We start from the raw sequence: 14,620 nt of genomic DNA, 5'->3' as shown, positions 1-14,620 counted from the left end.
TTACACAGATTATAACTTTTATGTTCCAAAGTATGACTAAACAAGAATAAAAAGTCCTTGCAGACACACTACTAAAACACATTTCGGAGTCATTAGTTATGGATCAAAAGCTATAGAAAAACAAAATATTGAAGAAATGAGAGAAAATATGCACTTTACAATTTTTATTTGAGCTCGAAGACGAAGGAACCTTATTTCATTATAGAATTATGTATAATAATCTATGAACTATTTATTCTTTTATTAGATCATGATTAAAAAATATTAATAATTAAATTAAAATTTTGAATTGGGTATTTTATAAGTATGTACATATTTGGTAAATACCGACCTAAATGTATGTAAATATGTATATAGTGTTTATTTTATATTTATAGAAAGACAAAATTTGAAGGTTAAACTCAGTTTACGAAATATTTTTCTGTATAATTTTTTTCAATAACAAAAAATAAGTTTTTTTTCTTTTCCTTTTGATTGTTATTAAATTATTATTGTTATTTCAACATTCATGACTGAGTGTTAAGAAGAAGAAAAGAAAAATTCATTTTTTTTTAAATCGAAAGAAAAAAACTAAGAAAAAATATTTACTAATTTTTCTTTTTACCTATATGGTTTATATATGTAAAATCTTTGGAATTTTCTTCCAAATCACTTTAGGATCTTTATATCTTGTATGACTAGTACTATTGATAAATAAAATCAATATGCAAAATAGGGAATTAGCGTGGAGGCCTTTCATATATTATACTATCAAAATAAACATTGCAAAAAGAGAAAATTAAATTATATATATAATATCAATGATATAAAAGTATTTAAATTAACTAATTATAACTTTTTTTTAAGCCTTTAGTATTTATCTTCAAATACTAACGTGCGTACTTTTTCTGGATTTTATATAGTCCCAACATTTATAGATCTTGCAAAAACACAACCTGAAGCTATGTTTTTTTTACTCAGATAACTAACACTTTACAATCCCAACCCGATGGACTTAAAAGAAATAGTGAGTAAAGCAGATGAGACTAAAGCACAAGAGGTAATATTTATGTACGTTACAAAACATTTCAAATTCAACATTTTCCTTTTAAATCTGTTTATCTAATAGATAATAGTCATAACCACATTTTGATACTAAAATCATGTCTCTACCTTTAATATTAGGGAAGTTACGACCAATTTATCATCGGAATATCATCCCTTTTTTACACTGTTTATGTTATCACCATCACCAAAATCTCCGATGTAATATGATATTGCAATAAAACAACACAGCTTTATTAAATATCCAGAGAATTGAATAAAATTTTCAGGAATTAAAACGTATAGTATTGTGCAAAATATTTTATTTTTAAATACCTGCAATTGAAAAAAAAAATAATGATAAGTGCAAAGTGCAAATCTCAGGTTGAAATGTATGTACTTTGCATAGACTAATTGGTTGGAAACATTACAAGATATTAAATGAATTTTTTTTATGTTCATTTATCTTTTATTTGATCCATTACACCCTATCTGTGATTTTGATGGCTATTTTAAGATGACTAATTTTCAAGTATATGCTGCGATTAAGCAAATCATCTTATTTATAAAAAATAAAAAAAGACTGGGAGAAAGAGTTAAGCTTTATTTACATTAATAAATGACATCAAATAGATTTCCCCCATTTAACTAATGAAAATCCAGCATTTATCTAGGGATCCCAAAAACACTTTTAGAATTCGGGCAACGCCTCCTGCAAGTTTTTTTCGCGTCATTTTGTAACATCCCGACAATATCTTAGTATGAGGAAATGTTGCTCCCTCATTAGCAGTTGGTGTATTCTAATTTACCAGAATAATCCATATTTTTGTTCAGTGTTGATAAAAGTTCTGAAAATGTTCAATAGATTACATTTGTTATTACTTACATTAAATACAAAAAATAATGCGATTCATTTCACTCCAGACTACTAGGGATTTTAAACTCTGTTAGCACTGAAAATTTGATTTGTTCTGAGTAGTTGTTACATATTATGCCTACTATAAGCATCAGCAAACAAATTGAGCACTTTTTTATCTTAAGATTTTATACCTGTGAATAGTTTTGGATCCTATTTGCGGGGGTACTTGGTAAGAGGTTTAAGGACGGGGTGTACTTCCACGGAGGTTATAGTATGGGAGTAGTGTCCAGGGTGGAGGGGATTCTCAAAAAATATATAAAGTGCTGGGTCCGTCCTTATTTATTTGGTCTCGTCTAGTCCAGACTTAGAGTTGGTCCTATTAATCCTTGGTACTGGTCCTTCGCACTGTCAGTACTATAACTAATTTTTTTAAAAGAAATAAAGATGCTTGATCTCATCAAAGACCCAACTTTAAAAGTTGTAGGACTGATGTACAGGACTGAACTGGATCTGACTGCATTCTTCAGTCCAAAATAAGGACCGACAAAAAATTACCTGTGAAACCAAAATCTGAAGTAATATTTGGAGAAAATAATATTGTATTATGTTGACGGTGGAGGATCAATTATTTATAAATTAATAAATTATAATCAAACAAGACCTCATATTCAATACAGAATATGAGGTGAGTTAACACAAAAACAATCTTGAACAATAATCAATAAAAAATGGAAATGTTCAATTTATTTTCTTACATCATTTAAATATACATATACAATATTTAATAAACATATTGCGGTCAATCATAGGGTTTGCATTTTTTTTTGTTTCAATTATTTATTCACTTACAATACAACTTACAAAATCAATATATAAATCATTCAATTCAGCTAATAAAAATGTTCATTATTTTTAAAAAAATATAACAAAATATAAAAAAGTTAAATACACAAATTTCAACACTCTGCTTCTTTATATATATTAAACCAGTATCCCATTCTCATCAAACTGTCCATCATTGATATTGATCTCTTGGCCACCTTCTCCATCGCTTTGTATTCAAATTTCTGGAATTAGTGGAGATACTCAAAAATGTTAACCATTCATTGGATTTATGGGATTTGATTTCGCCCCGATATGGCTTTTCAAAAATAATAATTTTATAATATTTTTTAATTCTGAAGATAATTATTTACTCCTCGAAGTGCAATTAGCGACTCCTCCAAAAGATTAGTTAGAATAGTTAGTTTATAAAAATGGTCAAAGAATCGAAATGTAATCCAGAATCAATTTTGAAGAAAACTCATACTAGATTGATTTTGTGTCGACGGGCCACATATGATATGGCCCACCCTGTTTGACCTCTTTTTTTCGTAAGATGGATAGATAATATGAATGCACAAAAAAAACAATATTTTAATTCTCAATAGTTAAATTCAGAATTTGTTAAACTCAGAAACTAATATAGTACCTGCTAAAAAATGGATAAATGAAGTATGTAATAAATTAAGAATTTACAAAGAAGCTGGAGCAAAATATGATTTTATAAGATATTACAGAGATATTTCAATATCTAGGGTGAATTAACACCTCAGAGAAGTAGCATTTGGTTAAAAAGTTTATCATCAATTCGTGTTAAATGAATATGAAATTTCCTTTCAAAATGTAACCATCTTTGTAAAATGGTTCTTTAACTAAGTAATCTTAAAACATTGTTATTAATTTTTAATAACAATACTTACACATTATGTAAATGATATATCCTTAATATATTTTTGGCTGTATTGTAGAGAAAAAAAAAGATAGAAAGGGTTATTTATATTAAAGATACGTAAAAACTATTTATAAATCTATATGTTAATTTTATACTTGAATGGTATAATATATTGTTGGCATCAAATGGAGTCTTTAAAATATATATATATATATAAGGTGAAAGATTTTAAAAAAATATATTCACTTTAAAAAATTTGTATGTTGGTTTAAAAAATGTAACACAAATATAAATTATCTGTAACATGAGCAAATTGATCCACTAAAGGTAAAACTGATCCACTAAATCATTCATTGGTCTCTAAAAAGTGGGCAATGATTACAATAATTTGTAGTTGGTCATATCTAACTTATTCCGGTATTTTATAATAGTTGAGTTGAAAAAATGACGATTTGCTTTTTTTTAATTTATTTTGTACAAAATGTTGGAGAAACGTAGTCCAAAAATATTACTTCTGTTAGAAAATGAAGAAAAATAAAGTTTCAACCATAGTTGTAGATCAATCAATGTTTTTTAAGATTCTTATTTTTAGTCAAATGGATTGAAGTACTTCTTCTTGACATTATATGTGTAATACATATTGACGATATAAAAAAATGAAATATATAAGGTGAATATAGGCTATTTTTTCTTAGGTGGTACTTTACAGAGGAGAATACAATTTAGCCGTCGCAGAGCAATAATGTACATTGCTGGGTAGATATCATAAGACACATATTCAATAACTGAATGAACTTTTTTACATTGAAAAATGCTTATCAAAGAAAGTTTAGATATAATGTTATCCAAAATGGGGAAAAAATGTCGAACAATACGTGGTGCAGAGATATTATATTTGTTATTATTTACAAGATATAATCATTTTAGGAGAAAACGATATGTACAAACCCTTCTGAAAGAATTTATATTCTTATAATATAATTATTTATTATAAAATGCTTTATTTCGAATTACTTTGACTATTTTTTAAGTAACCGTCCCATTTTTTTTGTTTTTGTATTTTAATAAATTTGTGAAATTTAACATTTTAATTTTAGGTTAATGGAAGTTTGAAGGATTATGCCTATAAAAGTACTAATTTTCTCATTCATCCTTTCCTTTGTAATTTTATAATATTTATATGAGCAATAACTACTTAATATGACAAATGTTACAGATTATTTTATATAGTGTATTTTTTTAAATTGTTAGATGTGATTAATGTGTTTAATTAACATGGAACAAATCATTTTTTATCCGATTATAAGGAGTGGATGTATATAGTTATTTTAAAAATATATATATATACACTTAACTACTTATAAATAGGGCTCTGGGCAAGGTAACCAACAGGTTTTCAATATACTATATGTTAGAGCGTTTCAAAATATTTCTAGAATTTTGGGAATATTTTCTTGGAACATTGCTTTAAAATTTACACTTTGTTAGATTAAAGTGGCCACACAGTCAATTCTAACTGTTAGGGAATGCAATTTTATTTAAGTAAATATGTAATTAAGGAGCACGCAAACGTGCCTTGAAAGCCCTTTGTCAAAAAAAAACAAAAAAAACATGAATTCTAATTGTTTTTCTTTGCTGTTCACTCATTTTTTCACAGATTTTGATTAAAATTATGAAAAAGAAGCTTTATTGTTTGTAAATAAAGAAAAATATATTTTACTATTTATGTTTAATAGAATATCTTTGAATAAAAACTCTGTAGATGTGTATGTAGAAATTGTGAGTGAGTTGGTTTTTAGTATACAACTTAAAATCAGTCCCATCCCATCCTTGTTATCGGTCCTTAATACACATCCAAAGTTTAAGAGCGCCCTTAACATTGCATCATTTCCATAACTATTATAGTAAAAAATCCTAATTCGCAAATCAAACAGGGCATGAGCAAACAAAAACTTATATATTATCGACAAGGTGGTGTTACAGTCTGTAGCATGTTATTTAAAAGAATTGTGCATGCTGAGAAGAATTTACATAGCGCCCTCTATGTGAGTAACATAGGCCTGAATTTTATATTAAATAATATTATCATAGAGAAATTTCCATTGTTTTGCCACAAGACGGTACCAGTCTCTATCGCTTTATTTACAAACCAAAATAAGTAAACAACCCTCATGCCTTAAAAGTTAAATTTGAATCTTTCAACCACAATAATAGTTTACCATTATTTTTACTTTAGGCATCACTAAAGTATTTATATTATTTTCATTCTTTATTATTCATATACAAATGGGTGAAGTTTGATTGATGATGGGATCATTTAGCAAAGATTGTTCTGTGCAGTGCTGTAATCATGGTTTTGTTATGGCGGTCTGATAGGAGTTACTATCGATGACTCATCATTACTGTTGTTATTGTAACGACAACAGCTGAAACGACGTAGGTATTCACTCTGTCATTTCAGCTGTTCAATATAACTTCTTTCAAGAGACAAGATACTTGATGAAGTAGGAGGGTTTCTGGCTAGAACTTATTATTATACCTTCTAGCTATCATCTATTATTTTCTTCGTTTGTATATTATCTCTAATTCTAGCTATGAGTGAAGAATAACCATAAAGGTAACAAGGACCATAGAACGTCAAATAAGTTCTATCCCTTAGGACCAATGAATGATAAAAAATCGGATCAGTAAAAAAAGACTGAAAGGGTGAGGAGACTGATTAGCAAATCAGTCCTAGCCCCCCCCCCCTGATGATTAAAAATATGCTATAGGACTGTTTTTGTGTTCCATTCTGACGTATGCTTAAGATTTAGGACGGGATGTAACAATTTAGAAATCTTATATCCCTAATAAAATAGGTTTGAGTACAACAGAGACATTTGTAGTGTTCATGCAAACTTGTAAATGTTCTTTCATTTTCTCCCATGAATCTACTCCTACCTACACTTTTGTGTCCCATTCATTGAGGCTTCCTTTATCAGGGGAAAGGATGATGACATGACAAAGTAAGGAAGCTTTTATAATAATAAGTACTAGACGTGGAAGAAAGAGTGTAAAAATATGAGTGTAATGTTATTATAAAACTTACTATATTATTTTATAAAACCTGGGAAATGCCTCAGGAGAAGTTGAATAAAAAAATAATATTTCAAAAAAAAAAGAAGGGAAACTTTCGGTCCTTTAAGTATAAGTTCAAAGCTAGCGGGTGTAATGAATAACAAATAATAATAAAGCCAAGAAAAAAAAGGCAATAGACCGTCATCATCATCAAGGAGCGAGCGCTCTTTTTATAAAATACCACGTTAAAGTATGCAGTATGTATCTCTAAAAAGTTCATGATGATATGTATCCTCAGTAGAAGAAGTGAATACCAAACGATCGCTGACGGAATATAATTTTTTTTTTTTTCCTAAATAAAAAGTGATTTTCAAAAATCAATCATTTAAATAGATTATTATTGTGAAATAATGAGTGTATATCCATCCTTGTTCAATGAATAAGGATACAAGTGTTGACACTATATCGTAGGACTCTAGTTTACTCTTTTTAGTAGTCTAAAATTCGGTAAGAACTTTTTAACGATGTTTCATTTAATTTACTTTAAATCAGTGGTTCTTATTTAGGTAAAAAAAAAGTTAATATCTATTTTCTAAAATAAAAAAAAACTGTGGAAAGAATAACATTTTTTAAATATTTTATTTTTAAAAAAAGGTCGTTAAATTTTTATGTAAGAAAAAGTAGGAGGAATGATGTTATTGAGTTCTGAAATTGTGTATGGAATTATAAAGGTTAAGAACTACTGTTTTAAATGATATTTTATGTGTCCTTTTTTGACAAAAATATAAACAATTTTATTGCAATAGTTTTTTATTATTAATTTTGTTACTTTTTTTTAATCCAACAATCTGCATAAATATCCCATCTCTATTAAGAGTATAATTTGTTAATTGTATTTTTCTAATCTTTGATTATCATTGTATTAAGAAGTTCTGTGCAGTCATAAAGATCTGCATTTATTTATAAAAAATATTAACCATTAGAAAAAGGATGAAAACAGTAAATATATTTCCCAAATGTATTCAATATTTATTAAACTATCTTATAATATCCCAATTTTATTAGTAAGTGATATGAATTAAGTATACAATGTCAACACAAAGGATTTAGTAACGAATTAAAAGGTTTTATATTAGTCATAGATTAGTGGTTCTCAAATTGCAGCATCCCAAACTCAATTATGTGACAGATAGAAGTATGATTAAGGGGGGAAGGGGGTAGAGAGGGGTGTACAATTCAAATTGTGCTGTTAAACTTATATAATTCAAATAATAGGTTTTTTTATTACAAAATGTCATCATTGTAAAAAAAAAGTCATTTAAAATAATTTCATTAAACTCTGTGAAAAGTTTTAAATTTAAATAATGGGGATATTTGGAAATTAAAGATGTTAATCAAACAAAAAATATTCATAAACTTTTTGATTAAATTATAAATGCTTATTTCTATAAGTAAAAAATGTAATGAAATGATTAAGTTTACAAAAAAGTCATTTGTAAAAATAAAAATTATTCAAAGAAAATTGTTAAATGATTTTATCATTTATTTTTTTATAATATTAAAAATTATTAAAGATCATGATATTTTCTTAGATAAGCCGAAATTTAAAAAGTTTGAGAAGCACTGATATAGATAATTATAAGAAAATATTTTCTTAATGTACAAAATATACAAACATTAATTGTATACTCTTAACAACTTATTGTTACTTTTAAATAGAATTCAATTCGAATTTCGTGTTGGAATTTGTTGTATTCCAACATGATGACTACATAACGTGTCAAAAATATTACCTTCATTACTTTTCTGAGAAGAGAGATAATGAAGTAAAATAATAATAATTAGTATGATAATAAGACGAAGCAAACAACTTGGTGAATGGGGAAGTCATAAAACCATTCGAAAAGATATCGGAAATTTGAGTCATAAAATAAAGGAAGTTGATGAATAGGTTTACATGACTCAAGCAACTTCATAAACTAAGAACATATTTTGTAATGAGATACAAATATTCAAGTAATCATGATAGACATAGTAGTATTCTTGAAAGAGACATCTAGGTAATACCTTTAAATCTTACTGTAAAAGGGAAATTTTGATTATCTCATTTCTTTGGAAGAAAAAAAAGTTACTCACATATTTGATATTAGATATTTTTTGAACTGCTTGTGAGAGATGATTATATATTAAAACTATTAGAAATTGTCGTGCGAATTTTTTATTATATATGATTGAAAAGTATCTACACTTTCTTCAATAAACATTTCTCCAACGAAATGTTGCTATAACAACTAAGTTCAATATTAGTATATGAATAGCGTTGAAGTGTATCATATTTAATAAGAACATTATATTGAGTCTAAAAACTATTAAGGTAATTCAAACTTTCTTGAGCACGAATAATTAAAGTACCACGCGTCGAGGCATTCCGAAACTAGGCAAAATAATAACTTTTAAAGAAACAGATTAGTCCTTTATTGCATGAAGTAATATTAAAAATCAAATTTTGTTACATATATAAACCATTGTATTTCGATCTTATTAAGAACTCTCACATTACCTCAAAAACTAAACTAATGATGGAATTTGTTCGGTGTTTAAAGTCATTATTTTTTTAGATTGGGGTTTTATATTATTTTATGAAGTATTCATATGATATCAGTTTATTTAATGATACATCACTATTAAATATGTTTTATTTAATTGGTAAGAGCAAAAATTACCAAATTTACAGACTCTTATAAAAATATTTTTATTTTATTATAAACACTGAAAATAAGATCATGAAAGTAAGGAGACTAAAAATGAAATTCTGACAATAAAAAAAACATTACTAAGAAATAATTGAAGAAATATAATATTAAAAATATTGGAAAATGCCATATAGAAATTTTTTAATTGGAACAGTAACTACACTTATTGGTATTTTTTAGTTATAATTTATTTGCATAATGAGCCATACTATTAAGATCTAAAAATGCATAGTGCTCAAAAGAAAATTATCTATGTGGATTATATATTAAAAAATTGTACTCCAAAATATATTAATATTCTTAGACAAACATTTGTTATTTACTCAACAAAAGAATATGTTTAATTAATATAGGTATTTTCTTTTTATAAATTTCATTACCCGTCTATTTCAATGACGTTTTTTTAAATCGGTACTGTTATTTTTAAAGAATATTTTGGGGTCTTGTTTTGTTTTTGTTGTAGAATATGTGATTTTAATAGATTGAAATATACCCCCGACTTAGAAGTATATGTTGAACGAATTACCATATTTAATTGGAGTTTCTGTGGCTTTATAGGGAGGGCGCTATCCTCTTGACATACCCTTAAGGTGTGTAGTAATAAAAAAGATTTCAGGATCATCAATTGCGGTACAGTCTACGCATGATAATTATGAAAATGACCACTAAATATAATTAAAACACTTTCATATTTGAAACCCTTTGCTCTAAATAAGCTCAAAACAGTATTAATGAAAGAATTTGCATAAAACCTAAAATGTATTTGAAACAAGTAATAGTTAATAATAGGGGAATTGATGGTAAAATACAAATCATGAGTTATTTTTTTGAAGTCCTTGGATTTATCATGAGTTCTAGGAGTACAAGACTAATACTTTTAGTTTACAAGTTTTGATACAATTAATGATATAAATCATTCACTATAATATAAATCTCACTTGATTTATAAGGGCCGTTTTTTTCTAATTTACATACTTGGCACAATTATCAAATGTTTAAAATTAGTTTTTTTTAAGTAAGGGACCTTCAGTTATTGTTATAAGTTATGAATCTAAAATTAATAATAATTAAAGAACTCAGGAAAATAACAATTTATGCAACAATTAAATTAATATTTACTTACAAATTTAATGTTGCAGCCTGATATTACATGAATTGATGTACAACTTTTGAACTTTTACTTTATCTTGAAGTCTAGATTATGACTTTGTGTTCATCCCTTATCATATAGGATACTTATAAACATATATTCCTCAATATATATATATACAGTGATTTACCATTGTCATTAGAATCGAGACCGTGACCTTTTTAACAATGAAAAGTGTAGAGATTATGATATCAAGTGGTGTTATTTTGATAAAAATGTCCACCTTGTTCCCTCACCTATAAATGGGTTCTACTAATCATGATACATACAAATGTATGCATGTATATTGTATGTTTTAGGTGCCATTAATACATACTAAATAAGATAATTATTAAATGCAATACAACCAATTGTATGGGAGGCCAGGAACAGTTGCAACAACCCTTTTTTCTGAAGATCAGAATAACTCCAACCATAATATTTACAATGTAATGAAAATTACGTGGTGTTCAAAAATACATAATTTTAGTCAACTTTGCTGCTAGATATTGGATAAAAACTTATTTTGAGGAATATCATATAAATAATTTTTTGGAGAACTAACATTTTTGTATAAATTTTATTAATTTTTTTCGTTTAACAAATTGTATTTGCAGTAACTTATTTCATATAAACTATTCCTTTTTTTTTATCAGTTTGTATAATTTATCAAAATTTAAAATTATCTCATTGAGAAGAAATTTGAGATATTGTAATGTACAGAACAAATGCTACGCTCGTCCTTGTATTGTTTATTATACATATAAAAGCAAAATAGAACCCTTGCTATTAGTGAGAGTCAGAGTGCACTTAATTGAAGTTAAATTATAATACAAGTCTAAAATTTAAAACCTAATACGCGTATTTGTACATTAATGTCTTTACTATATAGAAAATACTTTGAAAGTTCTATATAACATAGTTATTTATTCCTCAAAAAATATCCTTTATTTTAATTTACATCTCAGACATGATTTTTAACGGATGTAATCGCCCCTGGCTATGCAGATAATTTCAATATTTGAGAAATTGCATTTAAATACAAGTTGTAGGAAAACTACTTATTTTTATAATCTATAAACAAATTATACATTTACTAGATAAAAAATTAGCTTCCAGTCATTCAGTTTAGGGGTGGCCTGGTTCAACTTTCATGAGGAGGCCAAGTGTGAATATTGCGACTCCTCACCTTTTTTTATAATTGATTTTTAATTGGAAGAATTTTGATCTAATTTTCTATAAAAGATTAATTTCTGGTCTTTTTTTTTAGAATGTGAACTTTTTCATTTTACTTCTCTTGTAGAAATTTTTAATTTTCCATCCCTAAGATGAGCAATTGCTTAAAATATTATTCTACAGTAAACAACGACTCCTTTGCCCAGACAGGCTGTCACTGATTGAGTCAAAAGCAAAAAAGTGTATCAACTCTTCCTGGTCTCACCTACAATTTGAGAGGATTTCTGCTTTGTTTATCACACATTTAAGGAACCCTTGGGCTAGAAAAAGGTTAAGAATAGTAATTGAAATGAAAAGGATGGAAACAAAGCTTTATTTGCTACTAAAAAGATGATTATGATCATAATTTAATTCAATTATCTAATCATAAATTCTACAGTACAGAATCTTTGAGCTGTTTAAAAAAAATGGAAACTGAAGTACCTAAGATAAAAGCATACCCATTCAATCTGTTAGCCAAATATGAGCAATCTCAAGTAGACATCAAGGTCAATTAATGCAAAAACCAAAAAAAAAGAAAAATCTTGATTTTGGGACAAGTCTTCATTATCTTTTTTTTCTTTTTCCTCCATTTTAATTAATGTCTCGAGGTGATTGACTTTATAATACGGAAAGGAATCTTATACTATGCGAGTAAAAATGATATAAAATAATTTTAACAATCAAGAATTTATATCATCGTAGTTTACGACATTATTCGGACCTGTCCTGTCTACTTTTTTTGCAGGGGACATTCAGTGTTCGAATTGGTTTATGCCCCTTTTATAACAGGCTTCCTATTAATTTTTATATAAAATATATGCATAATTTCCATCTCCACGCTCAATTATAATAGTGGACACGATCAACGACGGTTAGAAATTTATAAGATGTGACATTTTGTATCTTGGTACATATTTACTTACCTTAATTATTATTTTATTTATAAATGCTTTAATTAACAAAGGTAAGTAAATATGAATATATGTACATATTTTCTTATAGAGAAAATAAACGTGAATAAAAATTGCGAAATAAAAGTTATGATTATATTTTTCATGTCCAAGACACTAATTTATGTATACATATACTTTTTTCATATTATTACGTCATATTATGGACTTTTAATTATTTATTTAGTTCTAGAAAAACAAAATAATTTTCTCTTTTAAAGTAATTGCTCGACCAACATCATAAGATGACTCTGAATGGTATAACAATGTATTCATTTAAACAAAAGAGATAAACTGATAAGTTGTAGTAGTTTCTTATTGTAGGGAATGTATGTTACATATATGTCCATTTTTATATTCCTTTACTGTTTATCTTAGAGTTTTGTTTTTGTTCCATACACACAATACCAAAATGCAATTTTGTCAATTCAAATATGATGTAAATTGGACGGCGAACTGTTTTCCAGTAAATTAAGCATTCAACCTTCAAATTAAAAGCATTATTTCTTCTCTATCAGTAGTTCTGAACCTTTTTACCACTATTAGCCAATTTTCATAATCTAAATAAGAGGCCAACTACAATGTATGTACGCGAGTTTTTGGCATTTTTCCCCTCCTCCTCCTCCATGCTTATATTTGTCGTATCGTAATCACAGTTTTGTTATGGATCACTCACTGGAGAGACTATGAATGACTCATCATTAATTGACCGATAATCACAACTATAGAAAAAATTATTGGGGGCTCAGATTCACCGGTGATTACGGCCCTCATTTGGTAAACATAATGTACTACTTTGTTAAAGCTTGCCTTCGTAATTTCAAAATACCTTCCACCTCGTACCTGCACGCATATTTGATTTGTTACTAGTCTTAAAGCTGTTTCTACAAAATATTTTTACCGTATAGATGTAATCATTTTAAAGAAATCAATTTTTTATTTGTCATTGACGGTGTTTTTATATAATAAATTATGATGACTTTAAAAAAAAAAGTTAGTTGGCTATTTTTATATTATACATAATTGCATTTTTATAAGTTAAAATAGTGTTTAACAAATTGTGCAGCACGGTGTACTAATGCCTCAAAATTTCTGTTTCTTACCATTTATCAGTAAACTAAATCAATTCAAAAAATGTATTGAAATGAAATTTTTTGAGAAACATGGGATTAAGCATATTATATTTTTTAAACATAAGAAAGTCTAATTTTTTAAAAGATATTTCATTTCTAAATTAAGAATTTTTTTAACGGAGGCCTTATAATTAATTAGTTTATATATTATTTCTATTGAGGCGACATTTTTGTTTAGTTTTTTAGGCAAAATTTTAAAAAACTTTTTTTTTTGTTTATTATACAAATTTTACATTTTTAATAGAATGCTGTCAAAAAGATAGTGAAATATATTCTTCCATTGGAGGACATTTTTCTTATGAAAATATATATTTATTTGATACTTTTAAACTTGACAACAAAAATTTCAGTTAGAAGATTTTTTTACAAGTGTATTAAAATTTTTGGCATTACAAATTGAAGAATCTTTTGATAAATATTACAAACTTTAACAACATAATTTATGTTTTTGACAACCCCCCGTCTTTAAAAAAAAATAATATTAATAATTTGGGAACATGAAGGGTTGAAGGGGAGGGGGTATCTACTACACGGGGCCTGTATAGGTATATCTTAGGAACTCTAAAAAAGATTTATATTTAAAATTGTACAAAAAATAAAAATACTTACAGAAAATACGAAAAATAATGAAATTTTAGAAATACGTACAAAACAGGAAGTCAATACTTATTAGCTCTCTCAAAATATCCATTTTGTATAATACAGTTAGAAAATGTGAATATTAATCAACAGATGGTTAAAACAGTAAGACAATAATCAGTAATACAAAAAGAAGAAATGAAAC

The 14,620-nt window shown here is 26.8% G+C and overlaps 1 protein-coding gene across 1 annotated transcript in view; it reads left to right on the top strand.

Annotated features, from left to right (window-relative positions):
* Positions 1-6,930: 6,930 nt before the first annotated feature.
* Positions 6,931-14,620, top strand: part of LOC121115838 (uncharacterized) — a 29,855-nt gene continuing 22,165 nt past the window's right edge. The window contains exon 1 of the mRNA XM_040710000.2: positions 6,931-7,160. The gene's annotated coding sequence lies outside the window, so the exon portion shown is untranslated. The remainder of the gene's footprint in view (positions 7,161-14,620) is intronic.

Source organism: Lepeophtheirus salmonis, chromosome 4 (assembly GCF_016086655.4).
Source record: "Lepeophtheirus salmonis chromosome 4, UVic_Lsal_1.4, whole genome shotgun sequence".
In the NCBI taxonomy this organism is placed as follows: domain Eukaryota; kingdom Metazoa; phylum Arthropoda; class Copepoda; order Siphonostomatoida; family Caligidae; genus Lepeophtheirus; species Lepeophtheirus salmonis.
Note: the sequence above shows the minus strand (reverse complement) of the source record. Positions and strands in the feature narration are given on the sequence as shown.